Source organism: Eurosta solidaginis, chromosome 4 (assembly GCF_040869045.1).
Source record: "Eurosta solidaginis isolate ZX-2024a chromosome 4, ASM4086904v1, whole genome shotgun sequence".
Taxonomy (NCBI): Eukaryota; Metazoa; Arthropoda; class Insecta; order Diptera; family Tephritidae; genus Eurosta; species Eurosta solidaginis.
Genome location: NC_090322.1, coordinates 260,091,080 through 260,116,328, shown reverse-complemented (window position 1 = coordinate 260,116,328; position 25,249 = coordinate 260,091,080).

The window sequence follows — 25,249 nt, the reverse complement described above, 5'->3', positions numbered from 1 at the left end:
AAACTCGCACGGAATTTTCGTTTAGAATCGGGCTGAATATCTTTGCGTTTATGTGTTAAGATACATATATTGTCGGCTTAGAATGAAAACCTGCTAACCGCCATAAAAAGTTTTAAATGACAGACATCATGTAAAGTATATGAAGTAAACTCGTCATATAAGTTTTTTACTTACTGCATCAAAAACTGATTTTTCGAAAAAATGGGACTTAGCAGTTGTACACTCAAAGCCGACGAAATGATAATAGAGTTCTATGAGTACACACTTTCTTTTGCAAGACTTCCCACATAGCAAGACTTCCCACATAGCAATATAAAAAGAATACCCAGCTTACGTGGTGACTAATATACACAAATAGAGATTTGATTTTGTATGGTAGGTGCTACACCACTCTTTTCAATTATCAATTTTGTTAGCTGTACTAAGTTCCAGGAATATAAATTAATGGGTACATCAGATATACGATATAGAAATCAAATTTGAATGGGAGGTGCCACACTCCCGTTCCCAATACCTCCCCTGCTACAATATCAATGTAGCGCATCTGCCTGTCAATTATCACTACCCTGATAGTACTACCCTCAGCTATATTAAATGTTTCATTTTTCTGATGCCACACGCAAAATTTTTGCACTGAAGAAACCACTTGCCTGGTGTTTAAGCGACTTAAACTATGAACATTTTTCGTTCGTTTGTTTCAGTAGCCATTGAGTGTGCTTGTAATTCTCAACTGGTTAGTGAAATATTCTAAAGACATAGTTTGTGGTTTTTAATTAAAAGCGAGGTTCTTCGGATGGTGTGCTAATACATCAGAGCCGTCCCGTGCTCGCCTCCATATCACATTTTGGTGTACTGTTGCTATGCATCCTCCCATGACTTAAATACACCAATAACACTAAAACTACCCAACTCAATAAATGGAATACATTAAATCAAAAACCCCATAAACTCAATACAGTCCATTAATAATAATAATTTATAAATTTAAAAAAAGGAATGCTTGGTGGGAGTTGAACCCGCAACCCCGGGCGTTTGGTCGGGTACGTCAGCCACTGTGCCACGACTCATACGCTTACAAGCACATAAAATTACTCATTTATAACTCTTGTTAAACTGCTCGTCCTCAATTGCCCAAAGCTTAGACATGGTCCTTCAAGCCGGATACTGGCTCGTATGGAAGTTTCATTAGACGACTAAGCCGTCTAAGGGGGGAGTATGTTTAAGCGACTTAAACTATGAACATTTTTCGTTCGTTTGTTTCAGTAGCCATTGAGTGTGCTTGTAATTCTCAACTGGTTAGTGAAATATTCTAAAGACATAGTTTGAGGTTTTTAATTAAAAGCGAGGTTCTTCGGATGGTGTGCTAATACATCAGAGCCCAGTGCTCGCCTCCATATCACACTTTGAAGGGGTTCTTCAAATGGAAGATGAGGTGGCTCATTAGAGCGAAACCTCAGAGTGCCCAACGCTCGCCCCAAATTAAATAAATAGAGGTTTTTCTTCTAGAAAATGGGGTGCCAATACCTCAAAGCCGTCCCGTGCTCGCCTCCATATCACATTTTAAAGGGTTCTTCAAATAGAGGATGAGGTGGCTCAGTAGAGCGAAGCCTCAGAGCCCCCAGTGATCGCCCCCAAATTAAATAAATAAAAGGTGTACTGATGCTATGCATCCTCCCATGACTTAAACACACCAATAACACTAAAACTACCCAACTTAATAAACTGAATCCCTTAAAATAAACACAACTAAATAAATAAAGGTGTACTGATGCTATGCATCCTCCCATGACTTAAATACACCAATAACACTAAAACTACCCAACTCAATAAATTGAATACATTAAATCAAAAACCCCATAAACTCAATACAGTCCATTAATAATAATAATTTATAAATTTAAAAAAAGGAATGCTTGGTGGGAGTTGAACCCGCAACCACGGGCGTTTGGTCGGGTACGTCAGCCACTGTGCCACGACTCACACGCTTACAAGCACATAAAATTACTCATTTATAACTCTTGTTAAACTGCTCGTCCTCAATTGCCCAAAGCTTAGACACCTGGTATTAATCCTCTCAGAGATATTTGATTTTTCATATTTTAATATTTGTTTCAGATGCCACGACCCTAAACAACAAAAAATGCCACCTATGCACTGAATAGTTCTATTTCCTACAAATTTGTACATATTTCATCCAAATCGGCCAAAAGGTGCATTCAAAAATGGAGTTGAAAAATTTTCATATATATGTGGATAATTTTTTTAAATTTTAATTCGTAAGAAATTTCTTATTTATGTATAAAACTTTTCATTAGTGTGAGGGCATGATTCAATCACAAGAGGTTTGCTGGGATGACATATTTTTTGACAATTGCAGCCACTTTGCTCTCAAATCGAATTGATATCCGTTAATTGTGTTGTTTCCATGGCGGAACTACACAAGGTGGCAGCACGGGACAGCTGATTGTATACTATTCATATTTGATTTGATACATCAACTTCCGGCGCAGTACGATTTTGACATTAGTCCAGCGAATTAACAGAAACAAAGTACATGGAACTTTTATATATGTTTGTAGGTATGTCACCATGCTGTCACCTTTTATAGTTCCGCCATGGTTGTTTCATTACGATTTTTCGAAAAAGGTTAGTAATAGAAATAGGAAGCAATCCCTTTACAAATACCCAATAAGCACTGAACTGCATAATTCCAATTTTTTTTAATTTTATGATGAATTTATGAACTACATATGTATGTCTACTAATGTGGCTGAACAGAGATAATTTTATGAAAAGTATGTACACCAAGGAATCGTAGCACTTTCGTAAACCTATGAAGATGGGAAACCTAAACCAATTTAAAATTCATTGTTCAACATCAAAAACTTGACTAGTAAATCGATTCACGTAAAAATGTCATTAGTAAATAATGGCGATGCCACAGCGAAATGTACTTATTGAGCATGCTAACTTATTCATTCCGTATGTTCCGAACATTCGTCGCCATTTAAAAATGTGTGGTATCGTTTCATATTTGGAATATTGTGTATATAATTATTTGGATATTTGGACTTCGTGAGGTAGTATCAAACGAACGCGTTCCGAATATTCTAAATTAACGGTTTACCCGGAATACTTCCATGAACACTTAAACGGAAAAGAGCTTTCCGAAATTTCAGAATAAAAAGAAAAACACGCCCTGTGTAGCAGAACCGCACAAAATCTTAAATCTTCTGTCAAAGTCAAGCCCGGAATATAAAGTTCTAAGACAATAAGCTTTCTTCTTTTATTTTTTTTTGTCAGTTCATTGCGGCTGTATCACCCGCAAACATGTCGGTTGCCAGTTCGAAATCGCCCTATCTCAAAATATTTCTCAAAAATTTACAAATTAAGGATTTGTCACAAATATATATCAGAATAAGGTTGAAGAACGCCTTATCTCAGAATGCTTTTCATTAACTCCGTCTTATGTCAAAATGCATTGAACTTTTTAAGCACGGCATTCTTCAAACAAATTCTGAAAGAATGATCAAGCCAACATAACACTTTTTTATTCACGAAATATTTAGAAGAAAATTAATTATTTCCCCCAAAACCTGTTGGCATTTACAAATTTATTATAGCTACTAATATACTATACTTAAGATATTTTTCTACTACATATTTCACTGAAGGGGATTGAATAATTATACGTTTTCCTTACTTTAGAAAAGCAACCGGTCCAGATTTTTTAATTTGGAAGTGTCAAAGCTCTGTCATCATTTGAGGGCAAACTTATGGTAATTTTATAATGGTCTGAGGCAAATTTTTTCTTCAATTTTTTCAATCAAAAATACTTCCTGCTGGCTTTGGTAGTAGCCATCTTGTTTCAATTTGTCTCGTACCAAACTTCTTTAATAATTGTATCAAAAGCCGTAGACATGCTTAATAAAAAATATCGAATTTGATTTTACTGTTTTAAAAGTCTAGTTAGTAAGATTATGAATTTGTTGATTTGCGATAAATTCAATGTTAGCTTTGCATAGATTGAAGGATAGAGGTAAATATATGCGTAATCACATATTTCCTTATAGCTACGCCTTAACCTCTCAGCTCACTTCGATTTGATATCACTTAAATAATCCAATGAAATTTAATTAAATGCAATTTTCTAATTAAATCATTAGTTTAATGCAAGTCACGAGCTTAGAATATTGATATTCCTATTTGTATTCCATTCAATATATACACACCCATCTTTGTACTATATTAATTACATACTCATTCGTAGAAATTTCTACAAATAACCATTGATTATATTATACAATTATACAATTGAGTTTTAAGCGGCCCATATGGCACTTTCAACACTTGTCAGTAGGCAAAAGGGGTATCTAAGTGGTAAGTATATGGTAATAACACATCGAGCAAATAGAAAACCACAATTGCACCATTCGCACAATTCTAATTTCAAATACTTTCATTGTCCTGACAAAAAACGATCTACAATGATATGGTTGGTTTTCTTTAACAGATGTTCTTCTTCAACCACACACTGAGCTTTGTGGAGATTTATGAATAATTAATATGCGGTCTATCAAATTGGTATTTAAAATGTTTTGTAGCTGTACACTGCACAGGACATACAGTTGAAAATTGCAATTGTCATTTTTATATATGCCAAATAAGACTTGCGTGAAAAATTTTAATTCGCCAGCCGCTAAACGAGAAACCACTGTCTGACAAGCCTTTGAATTTCTTAAATGAAAATTATTATGATTTGAATTTATATACATACTTTGAAATGCAAAACAATAATAGTGTTGCAAGATTAATTGCGGTCATATAATTTTTATGATAGCATTCTACCTTGTTTAGATGTCACACCAGAACAAAATGGTTTCCATATAGTTATAGCAAACACTCATTTGGACTAGTTTAAGCGGCAAGTGAAGAATTTGAAGAAAGGAGGGGGTCATATTAAATCGTTCCAGAGAAGGCTGTGCTAAAAATTTATTGGTGCCATTTTCCGGAATGTACCGAATCAACATTCGGAAAAGGAGCACCAACATCGATAAAACTCTCCAAAACCTTCAGTCTTAAGTCTCCTTATCGCTACAAAAAGGAGAACAGAATCCAAAATCCATAGTAGACATGCGTTTGTACGGGACAGCAAAAATTCGCCCGAGTCTGTGATTGCAGTGAGTCAGGTGAAATTTCAACGAAACCAATAAGAAATTGCGTTTTGTATGTGACACACATGAAATTCAGTTTTTACATTTTGATTTTCTGATGTAGAAATAGGTAACGTTGGACGAGATGTTTAGTAATTTATCTTTAAATTTAGGTAAATTTCCTTTGGACAATTTACGGCTTGTGATACTAAAACTTACAAGCTCCCTCTGCTGCAGCAGCAAGGATGAGAAAGAGGAGGAGTAGATTTATCCTTTATTTCGACATATGTCTCTGGGAGGCAATAAGAAGTGATATTTCATTATTGCTCAAATTGGACTGAATTTGTTAAATAGTAAAATTTAAAGGTGAGCTATACGATCTATTTGCAGACATTGGCAACGAATCAAAACCCAGCGGCCGCGTTGGCTAGGCCATATTATGCGAATGGATGAGGAGGATCATGCCCAGAAGGTAGTCTTATGGAAGTCTGCAATGCAAGAAGAGGAGAAGAAACCCAACCACTTTTTTAAAAGGACGAATTGGAGAGTGGCTCAATATTCCTTGGAATCCTAAATTGGAGCCAGTTGGCAAAAACAACATCGCGATTTGTTGGACTATAAACGGCAAATACTGAGTGCATTCACAGCGTGCTTAAATGCTTTCAAGTGTAAACGTGGAAAGTCCCATAGACCAAGTTTCAGATTTTCTAACGTGGTTTAAACATCAAAGCAGTGGGTCAATTCCCTAACTGTGAAAAACTGAAAAATGTACACTTATTGAAAACTCATTTGCACACAAAATTTACACTTTAAATTTTCATGCGATTCTGTAATGTATTGTGGACATTGGTTTGCTGAATGAGTGCTGAATGTAAAAGTCAAATGTCAGTCAGAAAATGTTTATCAGATGCCATGAAAAGAAAAAATTATTCTGCAACAGTGCGTATGAGTTTTGCATGGCAAAACAGTGTACACTGGCTGTTAAGAAAACTCACGCACTTTTTTAAAAGTAAGTTTTCTTGTTCACAATTTTGCTTTACAGAATCAGAATTTCAAAGTTTACATAATTTCTAGTGTACACTTTAGAACCCACAGATAGTGAATCGGGACCCAGGTCTCTTTACTTTCAAATTTTCAAAAACGAAGGCAACAAATCCACAGTAAGTTTAAAGTTTTTATTATACTCAGTTGAGCAGAGCTCACAGAGTCCGTCCGTCCGTCCGTCCGTCCGTTAACACGATAACTTGAGTAAATTTTGAGGTATCTTGATGAAATTTGGTATGTAGGTTCCCTAGCACTCATCTCAGATCGCTATTTAAAATGAAAGAAATCGGACCATAACCACGCCCACTTTTTCGATATCGAAAATTTCGAAAAACCGAAAAAGTGCGATAATTCATTACCAAAGAAAGCTAAAACAATGAAACTTCGTAGATGGGTTGACCTTATGACACAGAATAGAAAACAAGTAAAATTTTGGACAATGGGCGTGGCACCGCCCACTTTTAAAAGAAGGTACTTTAAAAATTTGCAAGCTGTAATTTGGCAGTCGTTGAAGATATCATGATGAAATTTGGCAGGAACGTTACTCCTATTACTATATGTACGCTTAATAAAAATTAGCAAAATCGGAGAAGGACCACGCCCACTTTAAAAAAAAAATTTGTTTAAAGTAAAATTTTAACAAAAAATTTAATATCTTTACAGTATATTAGTAAAGTATGTCAACACTCAACTCCAGTAATGATATGGTGCATCAAAATACAAAAATAAAAGAAAATTTCAAAATGGGCGTGGCTCCGCCCTTTTTCATTTAATTTGTCTAGGATACTTTTAATGCCAAAAGTCGAACAAAAATTTACCAATCCTTTTGAAATTTGGTAGGGGCATAGATATTATGACGTTAACTGTTTTCTGGGAAAATGGGCGAAATCGGTTGAAGCCACGCCCAGTTTTTATACACAGTCGTCCGTCTGTCCTTCCGCATGGCCGTTAACACGATAACTTGAGCAAAAATCGACATATCTTTACTGAACTTAGTTCACGTACTTATCTGAACTCACTTAATCTTGGTATAAAAAATGGCCGAAATCCGACTATGACCACGCCCACTTTTTCGATATCGAAAATTACGAAAAATGAAAAAAATGCCATAATTCAATACCCAATAAGAAAAGAGGGATGAAACATGGTAATTGGATTGGTTTATTGACGCGAAATATAACTTTAGAAAAAACTTTGTAAAATGGTTGTGACACCTACCATATTAAGTAGAAGAAAATGAAAAAGTTCTGCAGGGCGAAATAAAGAAACCTTGAAATCTTGACAGGTATTACATATATAAATAAATTAGCGGTATCCAACAGATTTTGTTCTAGGTCACCCTGGCCCACATTTTGATCGATATCTGGAAAACGCCTTCACATATACAACTACCACCACACCCTTTTAAAGCCCTCATTAATACCTTTAATTTGATACCAATATCGTACAAACACATTCTAGAGTCACCCCTGGTCCACCTCTATGGCGATATTTCGAGACGGCGTCCACCTATAGAACTAAGACCCACTCCCTTTTAAAATACTCATTAACACCTTTCGTTTGATACCCATATTGTACAAACAAATTCTAGGGTCACCCCTGGTCTACTTTTATGGAGATATCTCGAAACGGCGTCCACCTATGGAACTAAGGATTACTCCCTTTTAAAATACTCATTAATACCTTTAATTTGATACCAATATCGTACAAACAAATTCTAGAGCCAACCCTGATCCGCCTTTATGGCGATATCCCTAAACGGCGTCCACCTGTAGAACTATGGCCCACTCCCTCATACAATTCTCTTTAATACCTTTCATTTGATACACATGTCATACAAACACATTCCAGGGTTTCCCTCGGTTCATTTTCCTACATGGTTATTTTCCCTTATTCTGTCACCATAGTTCTCAACTGAGTATGTAATATTCGGGTACACCCGAACTTAACCTTCTTTACTTGTTTTTACTCTCGGTTTGCTGGTGTCTTGTAAACTTTTGCAGCGAAAAAAATTTGGAAAACTGAAACAAAAGTTTGAAAATAATTGAAACCATGGGTGCTTGTTTAAATAAAAAATTTTTTTTTGCAATACCAATTTTTTTTCTTAGGTTGATACTAATTTTTAATTCTTCCCCTTCGGTGCGTTGAGGTGTGATATACGTATGTATATAGAATATACTGGCATTGAAAATTAGTAATGAGAGCAATTCCAAAATTGGCAAAAATTTACCATTGTTCATGGAATACTTGTAGTAAATTAAGAACTATATTTTGAGTTATTTATTCACTTGTGAAATAATATCAGAGCTCACAGAGTATATTAATTTTGTTCGCATAACGGGACCAGATAACGGCATAAACTAATCGAGATATATATAAACTTCTATATATCAAAATGATCTGGGCGAAAAAAGAAATTCATTTAGGCATGTCCATCCGTCCGCCCGTCCGTCTGTCCGTAAACACGGTAACTTGAGTAAATTTTGAGGCATCTTAATGAAATTTGGTATGTAAGTTTCTGGGCACTCATTTTAAAATGAACGAAATCGGACTATAACCACGCCCACTTTTTCGATATCGAAAATTTCGAAAAACCAAATAAGTGCGTTAATTCATTACCAAATACGGATAAAGCGATGAAACTTGGTAGATGCGTTAACCTTCTGACGCAAAGTTGAAAATTAGTAAAATTTTGGACAATGGGCAGGCATCGCCCACTTTTAAAAGAAGGTAATTTAAAAGTTTTGCAAACTGTAATTTGGCAGCTGGGTATGTAATGTTCGGTTATACTCGAACTTAGCCTGCCTTACTTGTTTATTCCAAGTTTTTTCAAAAATTAAGGTTGTGTTGTAAGTCTCGCTTGTGATTCTTTATGCGGATCTTTTGCGACTTCATTTTTTTAAGTCCCAGTAGGATGTCTGAACTAGTCTTAAGCGGGCCTTACTGTAATAAGGCGCATTGTTATTTGGTTCAAAAACATACCTATATCTGTGTACATTTCTTTATAACTTTACTGACAAAGAACAACTAAAAGAATTAGCCGAAAAATTACTAAGAAAAATTGCAACATAAAAAAAATTATTGTGTTCGAAAATTGCGCTCATAAAAATATGTTCCATTATCATCATAATAAAAGTCTCTACATGTTCCATGTTGTATGATGAAAAAGTCAGAGTTGTTAAATCACACTGCTACTGTGTAAATTTATAGCAAAGTTTTTTTTTTTTTCATTTAGGATTCTGGAAAAATGAAAAATATCACAGGGAAAAAGCGAAAGTGCGCATTGGGGTGAATTTATTGTTTGCCTTGGCAATTGATATCAACCAAAGTGACAATCGAAAAGTAACAATAGCGATGCGGTAATGTGCAGATATGAATGTATGTTTGTTGGTATATTTCTTTTTTTAGTTTTTGACTTTTGTCAATGGTCAATTTCCTGTGTGAAATTTTTGTATGCCATTATGTGCGTACAAATGTTCACAAATACAATAGGATTTTTTCATGGTATCATTTACTTAGCACTTCTCGTATGTGGGTATCGATGACTTCGGTTAGCAAAAGTGCTGCATGTCAATGACGCAGCAGGCTATTTGGGAAAATTTGTCAATTGCAATTATTGCTTACATGAAGGATACATTATGTGTTTTCGGGTTTGAAAGTAGTCGGATAAACTTGGAACCAACTTTAAGAACTAAACTCTGATAATTTCTAGTTAAGCGTTGCCACTGAGGATATTTGATTACGAAATTGTCACCTGTTTTAAAATATTGAAAATTTAAAGTGAAGTATATGTGACGTATATTTTATACTTTTTTTAAATAATGTTTTTTTGGAAAGATTTTCATCTTTTGTATTCTTATAAGGCTGTCGCTTATTTGAATTTTTTCTGGGGACCCCTTGGGTTTTGGTGTGGTTTTGTGTTCCTTATATGGCAAAAGTCATTCTGAAAAAATTATTTTCGGACCTTTAATTTTTTTTCCTGAAGTTATTAAATTCTTACTTTTTTTTCATACAGAATCCTTATTGTTTCAACATAAAGCGGTATATGAAATTTCAATGCCATATCTCAATTGTACTAAAATTTAGGGGCGAAAAAAGAGGCGCAAGTTTACTAGGGAGAAGTAAAAGTATAATACCATGAGAGTTGGTAATAGCTTTTCTGGTATTAGTAGCAAAAACTTTCAAATGACCATATAGTTTTGAAATCAAGTTATATAGCAGAATCTACTGCTAAACGATTTTTTTCATTTGGATGGGCCGTTTCATAGTTATAGGGCCGGACTTTTATTTGTCCTTAAACATAACTCCGGACTTAACTTTTATTTGTGCTTTTTTTATAAAAGTCTGAAAAATTAAATGGATGCATGCCCCGTCATGATAATGACATGGTTATCCCTGAAACCCATAAACTTTCACCTGACTTTTTCTACTAAAAAAAAAAAATATTACTATTAAATTAGGTCCCTTTATTTTTCAATGAACTAAAGCGATTCACACAGTGAAAACAATGAGGCCGTGAGTTCCAAGAAGTCGTGAGCTTAACCGGACGTAAACATACAGGTGTATGTATAGAAAATAATGCTTGTTAATTAACTGGAGCAGAGGTGACAGAGGCAACTTCTTAGAAACAAATAATTTCGGTCTTTTTGAGCATACCTTCTTCGGCTTCTTATCGCAAGCAACCGATACCGACAAACTATTGTTTTATCATCGATAATCCATTATTATCGTCGTGTTATCGGTTATGTTGAAATTATATCGATATCTGTTTCATTATAATCCGATGGGTCGTTATTAGCAAACCGATAACAGATTGGTAACACTCCGATAGGAAATCAATTGCTTTTAAATAACATATCAATAACTTTTCTATAAAAACCTAAAGCTCGTCGATAAAAAGTCAATATCGACGTTGTCAATAGCAAATTTATTACACTTCAATAACAAATCGATAACTCGTCTATACTTCGTCGATAACGCACCATCAAAAACCCTTCCTCCTTTACTCTAGGGTTTCAGATGCGGTTGCAGTTCCCGTTAGGCGTTGAATCCGCCTCCAATTTCCGGTTTGGTTTCGGTGTTGATTGCGGCTCCAACTGTGGCTCCAATCTCGGATCAGATTTTGGTTTCGGTTCTATTTTCGTGTCCGTCCCTGTTTCAGTACCGGATTCGGTTCTGGTTTCTGTTTCGATACCGTTTTTGGCTCCAATTTCGATTTCGGATTCACTTCCGGCCCCGTTCAGGTTACGGGGTCGATTTCGTGTTAGGTTCTGGGTTTGGTATCGATTTCGGTTCTGGTTCAGATCCTGGGTTCGCTTCCGGATTCGTTCGGATATTTGCTATTGATCTACGATGATTTAAGTGATTTTATTCTTCTTCTCCTTGTAACGATAGGGAAACTTCCCGAAGATTTCGGTATTAGCCCGACTATCGGGGCAACGTTTTAATACGACCACGTTGAACCTTCTTGGTCTTACGTGAGGATGTTGGGGTCGCCAGAGCCTTGCCTGCTATATAAACAGGATTCACCACACGTAGAGAAGGTTGAAAATTAGGTTGGAGAAGCTTAAAATTGCGCTAGCAAACCCTTGAAAGTGCTGCTCTACATGACCCATAGAGTCGCTAGGTTACCACTGGTCACAACATAGGCTGTTAAGGAGTTTTGAGTTGCACCTGGTATCCGACAAAGGCAACTGAACCTTTCTTTACCCCGGCAAGTCCCGAATCCAAGAAAAGTCATGCATTTATTGACAACTTTCATCCTTCCATTTTAAATGTCGATGTTTCACACAAGGTAAGAGCTTGGCTTATTCTGGCATGATTTTTTGTCATCCTTATCAATTTGTCTTTGGAGAAAACCCGGTTTCAGTGTTGTGCCGTCTTCTATATCTTATAAGTTTAAAGTTTACCAACAGATAGGTGATAGTTTCGCAGTCGATGTTTGCAGGGTGCTTCGTTCAGAACTTTATTCTTCCATTCCTCCCAGATGAACTGTTTATTGCGTATCTAAAATCGGAACGACCCAATTATGGATTTTTTGGAACCCGGTTTCATTTGCACTTCTTTTATTTGTCACTGGATATTAGCTGCATATACCCAAAAGATTTTCAATAACATATCACACTTATATATAGCAAATTGACAAATTGACTTTGCAAATGTTTACGTTTATGCTTGTGTAAGTGAATGTTTGTTAATACTTGCCCATATGCTGTATGAATTGTTCCAGCGGGGTGACAATTGAGCGTTACAAATGTGGCACGAACATAAATATCAATTTGGTAATAAACAGACAACATTCAATAGACAATTATACACACATACATACATACATATGTAAGTACAAATACCACAAAGTGAGTAGTTGCGTGAATTTTTGGCATGACTTGGAAAAATATCTATCACTTTTTCTCGACTTCTTAACGTTTGCTGGGAAACTCGTATGGGATGAGGAAGCACAATTGTGGCTGTACCTAAACTATGTATGTATATATATGTAAGCAACTTAAGGTCTAATAACGCGCAAAATTTCCTTTTTTATATGACACATAATTTATATTGAAGTCACCAACAATTAAAAGCGAACTCATAAAAGTACAAATGAAAGGCGAAATTCAGGCTGAATGCGGCCCAGGACAAAAGCAGCGCTTCGTTCAATGTCGTTTTCCTTGCGTTGGTATTTTGTGGTTTGTTGTCAACATGAGTTAAACTATTGTTGTTATTCTTTCTATAATTGTTGGTTAGTTCGTTGGTTTGAGGCATCTGCAGCAGCATTGAATACGAGTAGCAGCAAACAATGACACTGCATGTGGCATGTGGCACACGTGGTTTTACCAGCTCAATATAATCGCTGATGCATTTTCCATTGAATTTTAAAATTTCGATTCGATTTTTATAATAAGCAAATATTTTGGTTGTTTAATTGTTATTGTTGGTGTTGCTATGGGGCACACTTGCTTGCTGCCGTTGTTCTTTGTATTTGCATTGAAAATTTAAAAATCTCACTCAATCTATTCATCTCGTTAATTTGCCTGTTCTTTATTATGTTTTCTCAATGTTTTATACATTTTTTAATTAACGGCGACTGGTAGCTGTGTTGTGCCGTTATTTATTTGTTATGTATTTTGTTGACCAACAAAAGTTGTTGATGCTGACACTTCAATCAATGGGTTGGAATTAGCGCGCTTGAAAGCTTTTGAATGCGACTCGTAAATGCATTATTGACATTTGAATGAACAAAAAAGAGATGTTGGTATTTTTTTTTTTTTTGAATTGTCCGTGTTTAGTAAACAACAGTTTATTAGAAATTAACTTTGAATTTAATTCTCTAAAAGCCCTAAAAGAATGGTACAACTTTAAACAGTTAAAATTAAAAAAGAAGAGAATGTCAACTATGGTATAAGAGAAATGAGATGAGTTTTCACAAAAGACGAAAACAGCAACAGTGTCAATAGTAAAGGTGATGCCGAAAAGGCAACACCTTAGAGGAGGATACAGAGCAGATACCAGAATGACCAACATCATGATGGGAAAATTTCTTGCGCTGACAGGCTATAAAAGTCGGCGTGCAAACAAGTCATGACAACGAATTTAATTTTAAAATGTGAGTTTATAGTATGAATCGAGCCGTGTCTAGAAGTTCACGGAAGTGGGGAGAGCTTCTTACCGTCATCGTTGCCCTGTTTTTTTTTGCATGCCATCAAATGAACTCACTATTTCCGGACGATTGCGCCCAAATACCATTGGGATAGACACCAAAGCATCCGATTGCAATACAACTCCGACATAGTATCTTTAAATCCAGTTGAAGGATCCATTGGCCGGGTCTTACCGCCATGAAATTCGGATCAAACGGTTTGCTATCCAAACATTCTGCGCGGAGCGAGTAATGCTCAGAATTTAGGATCTACCACATTAAACCACATTTTAATGAAAACCATACAGAAAGAAGCCTCATTATACTCAGCCGAGCAGAGCTCACAGAGTATATTCATTTTATCCGCATAACGGTACCCCGTAACGGCATAAACTAATCGAGATAGATATAGACTTCTATATATCAAAATGATCTGGGTGAAAAAAGAAATTCATTTAGCCATGTCCGTCCGTCCGTGTCGTCCGTCTGTCCGTAAACACGATAATTTGAGTAAATTTTGAGGTATCTTAATGAAATTTGGTATGTAAGCTCCTGGCCACTCATCTCAGATCCCTGTTTAAAATGAATGAAATTGGACTATAACCACGCTCACTGTTTCGATATCGAAAATTTCGAAAAACCGAAAAAGTGCCATAATTCATTACCAAAGAGGGATAAAGCGATCAAACTTGGTAGATGGGTTGACCTTATGAGGCAGAATAGAAAATAGTAAAACTTTGGACAATGGGCGTGGCACCGCCCACTTTTAAAATAAGGTAATTTAAAAGTTTTGCAAGCAGTAATTTGGCAGCTGAGTATGTAATGTTCGGTTACACCCGAACTCAGCCTTCCTTACTTGTTTTATATTGTGGATATTTCCGCAGCCCGGAATGTTGATGTGCTCTTGAAAGCGAAAGCTGACGTCGCGCCAAGCAAGTGATGCGATGCATCACACATGGATTTGTAATGCAGATAGGCGCAGTTTCGCCTTTGGATTCATAGTGAGGGTGGGACTTCATCCTAAATATTGTTGTTCAAACATGTAAACGAATACTTTGAACTATTCGCAGAAAGGCAAAGCTCTCTAATGTCTAATACAGCTATGACCATGAGGAAAAGGACGTATTATACCAGCGCAAGGAACAGTGGAATAATGGGAACAAAGTCATGAGATACCGCCAAAGAAAAAATTGAATGCCGGAGATCACACTGAAACATGAAGCTCCCCAGAAAATTTTACGAAAAAATTCGCAACAGAATTGAGGCCATGTGTAAGTGAGTGTAAAATAAAAAACGGAGACCTGGTAGCCGATGGTTTTGCATGGATTATAAAGGAAAGGCTTCTTAAATCTTTAAAATGCTGGCAACAATAAAGCACCTAGGCAAGATGAGGCTCCCAGCCCCAAAATCGAAGACGACGACCTCCTTTTTGATTCGCACCGAAAATTCAGACAAGCTAGTTCCACATGCGGAGCACAACTCAAAGCTTTATAGCTTCACAACTTGCGGAATCCAATTGACAACCTCAACTACGCGAGGAGAATCGTTTTAAAAATATGAATGCATTATACAAACATTTATAAGGCGATAATCTGGAAGTTCAATGTGGTTATATTAAATCCGTCTCGTCATAGTGGGGCTTATACTTAAATGGTGCTCCTTACCAGAATGTACTGGACCATATTCGGCAAGAGACCATCAATATCTTTATCGTTTCAACAACAACAATGCGAGTTATTACTGGCACTTATTCAAGGCATTAACATCTTCAGCGTAAACACTCTAGCCATAAACTTCGGTTGCTTTAAACTGGAACAGGAAGCGGAAGAAATTGATTTGATAGTGAACGAGGACAATAAGAACGCATTCCAGCAGGAAATGCTTATTTGGAATGAGCGGGTAATTGAAAAGTAAAGTCACGTCTCAGAGCATGAACCATGGCCATTAAACATATTACTCTGGGAGTTTTGGGGAGAAATGTTAGTCGGAGGAGTTATGGACTTATATGCGCAGGCGACGGCGATTACCCAAAAAGGTTTAGTCATATATACGCCTTACAGCAGCTGTCGTGGTCTGAAAGTAGTATGCTGGCCAGGCTCTATGAAAGTTACCTCAAAGACTGGACATATAACATCATTTTCAAAAGGGGTCGGCCCTAGGAATTGGTTAGTTAAGCCCCTCCAGTGTATTTCTGTCTTTAAAAGCTGCTCTACGAATTGTCAGATTTTCTTACAACAGCCGTGTTTATTTTACATGTATACACATACATCTAAATTTGCGGATAAAAAATCCCTTACTATCACTGAGATAATGTTTGACAGACCCACCTAGCGGCAACTATTGAATACTAACGGCAGTTGTTAAATAACTCGCTCGTGGACACACACTTTTCGGTCATAGAAATGGAGAATAGTGTAGAGATAAAATTTAAAGGCATATTTCAGTTGCAACTGAGTATAATGTATACTAAAATTTAGCAGGACTAATTTTCTGCGCAACAATTTCATAAGTGTAGATAAAGTTATGCACTTAGCAGTCCATATAAAATTTAAGTGCATATGCATATGCATGTAAAAAAAACACAGCTTATATTTGTAAAATGTGCAGAGATGATTTCACATATATCTAAAATCATAAATTTAAAAAAAATTGTATTATTTATCATTTTTAAACTCATAAAAGTTCACATGAAAACATTTTAATAGCACAATAAAAGATTTGTTTTCAAGCGCCCATTGTTGGGTTATTATATCACACGCCCACTGTTGACTGAATGATCTAAATAACAGGTTTTTCAAAAATATCAAACAAAACGCTTAACAAGGAGGCGTTGCTTAACAAAATTTAATGTTAAGTTTACACTGCACTTATTCTATTTTTTTAAGTAAATAATATTATACTCCTAAATCATAAATGCACTTTTTTAACACACAAATATAATAGAATTTAAAAATTTATAAAAAAAATAACTAAATAAACAAACAATGAATATAAATATGTGCATGTCGATGTCAATGGGGCACCGACCAAAAAATGTGCACCTTACGTAAGGTTGATAAGTGTGAAGAAAATTCTTACAAGGACTGCACATATTTACTTATATAAAGCTTTCCTTATATCTATCTGCTGTATATATTTCTCTCTCTCCCTCTCTCTCTCTCTGAGACCTATCCTTATATACTTGCCAACCACTGTTGCGCCATTTGGACAACTACTTCTCAATTCAATTTCTTTCGAGGGTCAATCACGCATCTATCAACTTTTTGAAATTATTCGATATTTGATCCGTTGTGCAAGTTGGTGCGATCCTAGCTGACTTCTAAAATTTTATTCCAATATTTTTGAGACGTTTTTTGAAGACTAGCAAAATTTAGTTGTCAATCTTAATGCCTTTTGTTAGTTCTTAAGCCTTAAATTATCCAAGTTGCCACTCTTTGGTATTAATCGAATTTTCAATTATTCTAAGCAAACATTTCGTCTATTAGCGCAGTTGTTCTAGTTTCAGATTGACAAGACGAACTGAAATGTCTTAATGAAATATACTGAATTTGGAACAATACGAAATACATTTTCCGTGACAGGGGTGCAGGGAGTACGAATTAATTGTGGGTAGTATAATAGTGACAGGCCATATAAATGAAGACTTACTTAGGTGACAGTTATTGGATTACAATAGCCGTGTTCTTTTTTACAAGCGTATACGTTTACATTTGCGCGTAAAAAAACGCTTATCCTCGCTTAAATAATGCGCAGGAGACCCATCTAGTGGCAGTGGTTAAATAACTAGCTACAGAACAGGATGTACCTAATATCGGAGACATAAACCTCTGGTGGCTATAATTTATAACATATAGCTGAATCAGTTGCGATGAATAGTGGACACGCACCATTTTAAGAGGTGACATATAGAATTAGTGTAGAGGTGAAACATAGACACATATTTCAGTTACATCTGAGTATAATGCGTATTGAAATTTAGTAGTACAAATTTTATGCGCAGCAATTTCAGAGGTGTATTTAAAGTTTGACGCTTAGCAGTCCATATAAAGTTTAAGCGTAAACGTCTATAAAAAAAAAATAAATGTAAGGCGCGATAACCTCCGAAGAGATCTAAGGCCGAGCTTTTCTTCCAATTTGCGTCGTGCTCCTCTTGATTTTTCCCTACAAATTGGCCGGACGGGACCTACATGTTTTATGCCGACTCCGAACGGCATCTGCAAGGCAGATGAGTTTTCACTGAGAGCTTTTCATGGCAGAAATACAATCGGAGCGCTTGCCAGACACTGCCGAGGGGCGACCCCGCTTAGAAAAATTTTCTTCTAATTGAAAAATCTTATTTCTAAAATTTTGATGTTGCTTTGCCCGGGAGTTGAACCCAGGGCATACGGCGTGATAGGCGGAGCACGCTACCATCACACCACGGTGGCCGCCACGTCTATAGATGTAAAAAAAACACAGCTAATAATTTGATGATGAGGCTTAAAAAAAGGAACAACATTGATAATAATTGGCTTGTTGTCAGAATTTTAGCGGAGCAAGCAGCACTGCTGCTGTGTACTATTTTAATTCTTATGAAAGCTAGCACCATTTTTTGTTGGGTATCCTGATGCACAGAGGTTTGTAAAAAAAATAACAAAAATAAAACGGAGAAAGCACTTTAATACCTATAGAAGTGTTTATATGTATATGTATACGTAGTATATGCGGGCGTTTTGTTGTTGCCGAACAATAAAAATTGTGTGGAGCTCACATTCAGTGGCCACTGGGGCGGTGATGCTTTTGTTGCAATTTTGCTATTGCACGAATTTATTTAAATGTATGTATATAAATACGTATGTTCATATATATATATATATGTATCCATTACCTGTGCAATTATGCGGTTAAGTTAATAATACATATGTCAAAATGCTTCGCTAACGACTTTTTTGCCATTGGCTCAATTGGCTTTTAGAGGGCGTTTCAGGCGTTGGCTTTGCAAAAATATGTGACTTTAGAGAAAATAAAAAAAAGCGTTGGTAAATGCCTACAATAGGCATTTGCATCGAAGAGGATTGATGAACCCAGAAATGCTTAAAACAAATTCTAACAATTGAAATACAAAAACTAAATACATATGTACATATAGGTAGAAAAGTAGATTACTTTTTAAAGGTAGTATGTCAGCGCAATCATTAACATATTTCAGAAATATTCTTTAAAACACTGTCCCTGAAAAAATACATATAAATCCGATGTCACTGATAAAGTTCTGTTGAACGCGCCGAAATATATTCCACACATTTTGAGATTAAATATGTACGAAAGTATGGCAATAAAAGAGAAAATGTTAAAGACAAATTACCAAGCGTGCAGCCGTGTATTCAAATGGCTGAGCGAATAAAGATATGTGCCTTAACACCAATATATGTGCAGGTGTAGTCGAGTTCAAAGCTCAGCACTTGAAAAGATAGCTGATGAAGAAGTTAAGTTCAGAAACACATCTTACTAGTCATCGCTCTATGCAAATTTTATCATTTTTCTTCAATTATTTCTTTTGTATTAACGGTCTTGTTCATTTAGCTTATTAAAGATTTTAATTCAAACTTCTTTAATATCAAGAAAAAACAAGTAAGGAAGGTTAAGTTCGGGTGTAACCGAACATTACATACTCAGTTGAGAGCTATGGTGACAACATAAGGGAAAATAAACACGTAGGAAAATGAATCGAGGGTAATCCTGGAATGTGTTTGTATGACATGTGTATCAAATGAAAGGTATTAAAGAGTATTTTATGAGGGAGTAGGCCATAGTTCTATAGGTGGACGCCATTTAGGGATATCGCCATAAAAGTGGATCAGGCTTGACTCTAGAATTTGTTTGTACGATATGGATATCAAATGAAAGGTGTTAATGAGTACTTTAAAAGGGAGTGGTCCTTAGTTCCATAGGTGGACGCCGTTTCGAGATATCGCCATAAAGGTGGACCAGGGGTTACCCTAGAATTTGTTTGTACAATATGGGTATCAAAAGAAAGGTGTTAATGGGTATTTTAAAGGGAGTGATCCTTAGTTCCATAGGTGGCCGCCGTTTCGAGATATCGCCATAAAGGTGGACCAGGGGTGACCCTAGAATTTGTTTGTACGATATGGGTATCAAATTAAAGGTATTAATGAGGGTTTTAAAAGGGAGTGGTGGTAGTTGTATAGGTGGTCGCCTTTTCAGAGATATCGCCATAAAGGTGGACCAGGGGTGACTCTAGAATGCGTTTGTACAATATGGGTATCAAAAGAAAGGTGTTAATTAGTATTTTAAAAGGGGGTGGGCCTTAGTTTTATAGGTGGACGCCTTTTCGGAATATCGTTATAAAAGTGGACCAGGGGTGACTCTAGAATGCGTTTGTACAAACAATATGGGTATCAAATGAAAGGTGTTAATGAGTATTTTAAAAGGGCGTGGGCCTCAGTTCTATAGGTGGACGCCTTTTCGAGATATCGCCATAAAGGTGGGCTAGGGATGACTCTAGAATTTGTTTGTAAGATATGGGTATCAAATGAAAGGTGTTAATGAGTATTTTAAAAGGGCATGGGCCTTAGTTCTATAAGTGGACGCCTTTTCGAAATATCGCCATAAAGGTGGACCAGTGGTGACTCTAGAATTTGTTTGTACGATATGGGTATCAAATGAAAGGTGTTAATGAGTATTTTAAAGAGGAGTAGGCCTTAGTTCTATAGGTGGACGCCTTTTCGAAATATCGCCAAAAAGGTGGACCAGTGGTGACCCTAGAATTTGTTTGTACGATATGGGTATCAAATTAAAGGTATTAATGAGGGTTTTAAAAGGGAGTGGTGGTAGTTGTATAGGTGGTCGCCTTTTCAGAGATATCGCCATAAAGGTGGACCAGGGGTGACTCTAGAATGCGTTTGTACAATATGGGTATCAAAAGAAAGGTGTTAATTAGTATTTTAAAAGGGGGTGGGCCTTAGTTTTATAGGTGGACGCCTTTTCGGAATATCGTTATAAAAGTGGACCAGGGGTGACTCTAGAATGCGTTTGTACAATATGGGTATCAAAAGAAAGGTGTTAATGAGTATTTTAAAAGGGGGTGGGCCTTAGTTTTATAGGTGGACGCCTTTTCGGAATATCGTTATAAAAGTGGACCAGGGGTGACTCTAGAATGCGTTTGTACAAACAATATGGGTATCAAATGAAAGGTGTTAATGAGTATTTTAAAAGGGCGTGGGCCTTAGTTCCATAGGTGGACGCCTTTTCGAGATATCGCCATAAAGGTGGACCAGGGGTGACTCTAGAATTTGTTTGTACGGTATGGGTATCAGATGAAATGTGTTAATGAGTATTTTAAAAGGGCGTGGGCCTTAGTTCTATAGGTGGACACCTTTTCGAAATATCGCCATAAAGGTGGACCAGGGGTGACTCTAGAATTTGTTTGTACGATATGGATATCAAATTAAAGGTATTAATGAGGGTTTTAAAAGGGAGTGGCCCTTAGTTGTATATGTGAAGGCGTTTTCGAGATATCGACCAAAATGTGGACCAGGGTGATCCAGAACATAATCTGTCGGGTACCGCTAATTTATTTATATATGTAATACCACGAACAGTATTCCTTCCAAGATTCCAAGGGATTTTGATTTCGCCCTGCAAAACTTTTTCATTTTCTTTTACTTAATATGGTAGGTGTCACACCCATTTTACCAAGTTTTTTTCTAAAGCTATATTTTGCGTTAATAGACCAATACAATTACCATGTTTCATCTCTTTTTTCGTATTTGGTATATAATTATGGCATTTTTTTCATTTTTCGTAATTTTCGATATCGAAAAAGTGGGCGTGGCATAGTCGGATTTCGGCCATTTTTTACACCAATACAAAGTGAGTTCAGATAAGTACGTGAACTGAGTTTAGTAAAGATATATCGATTTTTGCTCAAGTTATCGTGTTAACGGCCGAGCGGAAGGACAGACGGTCGACTGTGTATAAAAACTGGGCGCGGCTTCAACCGATTTCGCCCTTTTTCACAGAAAACAGTTATTGTCCTAGAAGCTAAGCCTCTACCAAATTTCACAAGGATTTGTAAATTTTTGTTCGACTTATGGCATTAAAAGTATCCTAGACAAATTAAATGAAAAAGTGCGGAGCCACGCCCATTTTGAAATTTTCTTTTATTTTTGAATTTTGTTGCACCATATCATTACTGGAGTTGAATGTTGACATAATTTACTTATATACTGTAAAGATATTAAATTTTTTGTTAAAATTTGACTTTTAAAATATTTTTTTTGTTCTTAAGTGGGCGTGTTCATTATCCGATTTTGCTAATTTTTATTTAGCACACATATAGTAATAGGAGTAACGTTTTTGCCAAATTTCATCATTATATCTCCAACGACTGCCAAATTACAGCTTGCAAAACTTCTAAATTACCATCTTTTAAAAGTGGGCGGTGCCACGCCCATTGTCCAAAATTTTACTAGTTTTCTATTCTGCGTCATAAGTTCAACTCACCTACCAAGTTTCATCGCTTAATCCGTATTTGGTAATGAATTATCGCACTTTTTCGATTTTTCGAAATTTTCGATATCGAAAAAGTGGGCGTGGTTATTGTCCGATATCGTTCATTTTAAATAGCGATCTGAGATGAGTGTCCAGAAACCTACATACCAAATTTCATCAAGATACCTCAAAATTTACTCAAGTTATCGTGTTAACGGACAGACGGACGGACGGACATGGCTCAATCGAATTTTTTTTCGATACTGATGATTTTGATATATGGAAGTCTATATCTATCTCGATTCCTTTATACCTGTACAACCAACCGTTATCCAATCGAAGTTAATATACTCTGTGAGCTCTGCTCAACTGAGTATAAAAGTATAGTCTTCCAGAGGAGAGATATGAGGCTATAGTTAGTTGCGTCGAGAACTTGAATCGGTAAATTGTATTATAGAACAGATATTAAACTTTATTGTGGAAAGGAAATAAAGTTTGATATCCGTCTGCTCGAGATACGACTTTATCAATTATTTCACTGAGATAAGACCTTTTTAAGTAGCCATCAAGTTTCTAGTATATTGCTTTATAAGCGGCTACTTTCGAAGGAAACAAAAACTTTTATATAATTTGTGCGTCCCTAGGTGGGCGTCATCCGTCTGCTGACAAGGAGGAAAAAGCCGAGATGGTTTTTGCAAGTGGTTTTCTGCATCCAACTATTCCTAATTTCCTAATTCAAATAGGTTAAAGACACTTCATTTACTCAAACAAATCATCGCTAAAAAATATTAGCATTTATTATTGATTCAGCAACGTTTGTTGAATTAAATTAAGCTTTTTGTGAACATGAAATGGCTAAATGGAGTGTGTAAGTTTCAGCCTAAGATGAGATCAATAAGTATACCAAAATTATCGGAGCGGCGATCTGGTCGATTTCAATGATGCGTTTTTTCCCCAAAACGCCATACCGAATCTTATAAGAACGAGTACAATTTTCTATCTAAAATCATTATGAGCGATGAGCCTCATCGTAGTGGTTACGTGAATAAGGAAATTGTAAATTTCCAGGTGCATTTGTTATTTGCACAGTCCCGAATTAAGCAGCCCTTTTTTGTAGGGTTTTTGTGGTCGCAGGCTAACGTCAACAAATTTTAGACTCTTGAATCCCTTAAGGTATGTATTCGTCAGGAATGTCTTCTAATGTTCTGGCACGAATAATGGAAAATCCAATAAAACGGAACGGTGCGATCATCAACTCTGCTAGTGATGACTTAGCCGATATCAATTTCTTTTATTTGTGGAATGAATACCTTTGGATAAAGTAAATATATTTCTCAAGCTGAACCGACGTATTTGAAAAAAAAAAAAAAAACAGCAAAACAACATCTGGTATGCAAAAAAGAGATGAATCAAACAAATTATCCTTTACTTTCAACGCTTTAAAAAGTTTTCGAAAAATTTTACGCAAATTTCGAACTTGTTTATAAATATCTTTGTAGGGCCAAATATTTCAGGTAAACTTTTTTTTTGCTTATTTTGGAGCCTTTCGGCCGATTTATTTTGATAATACTTTTTCATTGCAATCAACGCTCTTCGACGCATGTTCGCGTCCCCATCAGAGATCTGATTTATTTTTGAAAATACGAAAAATAAACTAATAAGATACATGATTGGCTCATCTCTACAGCAACAGCATATCTGTGTTCAGATTGTCAAAATCTGCGTTTTGGTGTTAAGCGAATGGAATTCTTGTGTGTTGCGTGAAAATGATGTCGATAAATTAGATTTTACTAAAGAAATAACTTAAAGTGATAAGAAAGAATATTTTTTTGACAAATTGGCCACTACGGTAGTAAATAGTTGTCAATGTGTTGGTAAAGTTTTGCGTTTTCCATTTGACAATCCCTATACCAGTGAAATGAAAAAAATAAAATCAGCTGATGAGACGAGCCAAACATATAATTGAGCCATGTAAATTTACAATGTGAAACATTTGAAAATGATCTCAAGTCTTACTAAACTATATCAGTTTTTCTGTTATTAGTTTGCAGTTTTGTAGCCCAATCAATTTGAGTTGAACAAAGTTAAAGTTATAGGTCTTTTTAAATTACGACTAATATTTGACAATTTTTTCTAAAGGTTGTTTTAGACTTTCCTGTATACAAAGTGTGATTTTTTACATGTAAAGAACCTTCTGAAAAAAAATTTCAAAAATTAATACAAATTATTAGAAACTTTGTACCTATTCTTGGTTGGTTAAAATAAAAACTTTGAAATTTTCGTAAAATTTATTCGAACTCTCAAATTTTTTCGAAAACATTTTTAGGTTGGATTGCATAGTTTCAGGTACAAAACTCATAAAAGCTTATTCTTAAAATTTTCAGAAAAATAAAAAATATTTATAAGAAGAAATTTGATGAAAATTTCAAATGCTATTTTTCTGTTCGCTGCTGAAAATGTTTTTTTTTTTTTTAGTAATAATTGTGTAATTGTGTAAAATATTTAAAAATATCTTTGTATTTAAACGGATGTACATTGAAACGTTTTTCCTTCAAACGGTTTAAGCGTTGTTCCATTTCCGTACCATTTTACGTTCTCGCGGTATGAACCAATATTGCCAAGTAGAAGCGCAAATGGCTGAAGAGGCATTGGAAAGGCAAAGGAAAAATCTATACAAAAACGAAAATGATAACCTTCTATAGCTTTTATATAGCAAGAATTAACCCTCTGAATCGAATAGAATTGCGTCCACTGCATTTGTAACAGATATGCAAACTGCCCATCTCTGCTTATGGATGCGTGCTTAATATGCACTAGGAAAAGGGAGAAAATGATGAAATGAGTAAAAAAATAAATACAATCGCGCATAACATATGTATAACAGTGATGTTTTTTGCTATTATAAATGCATTTATATTTTTTT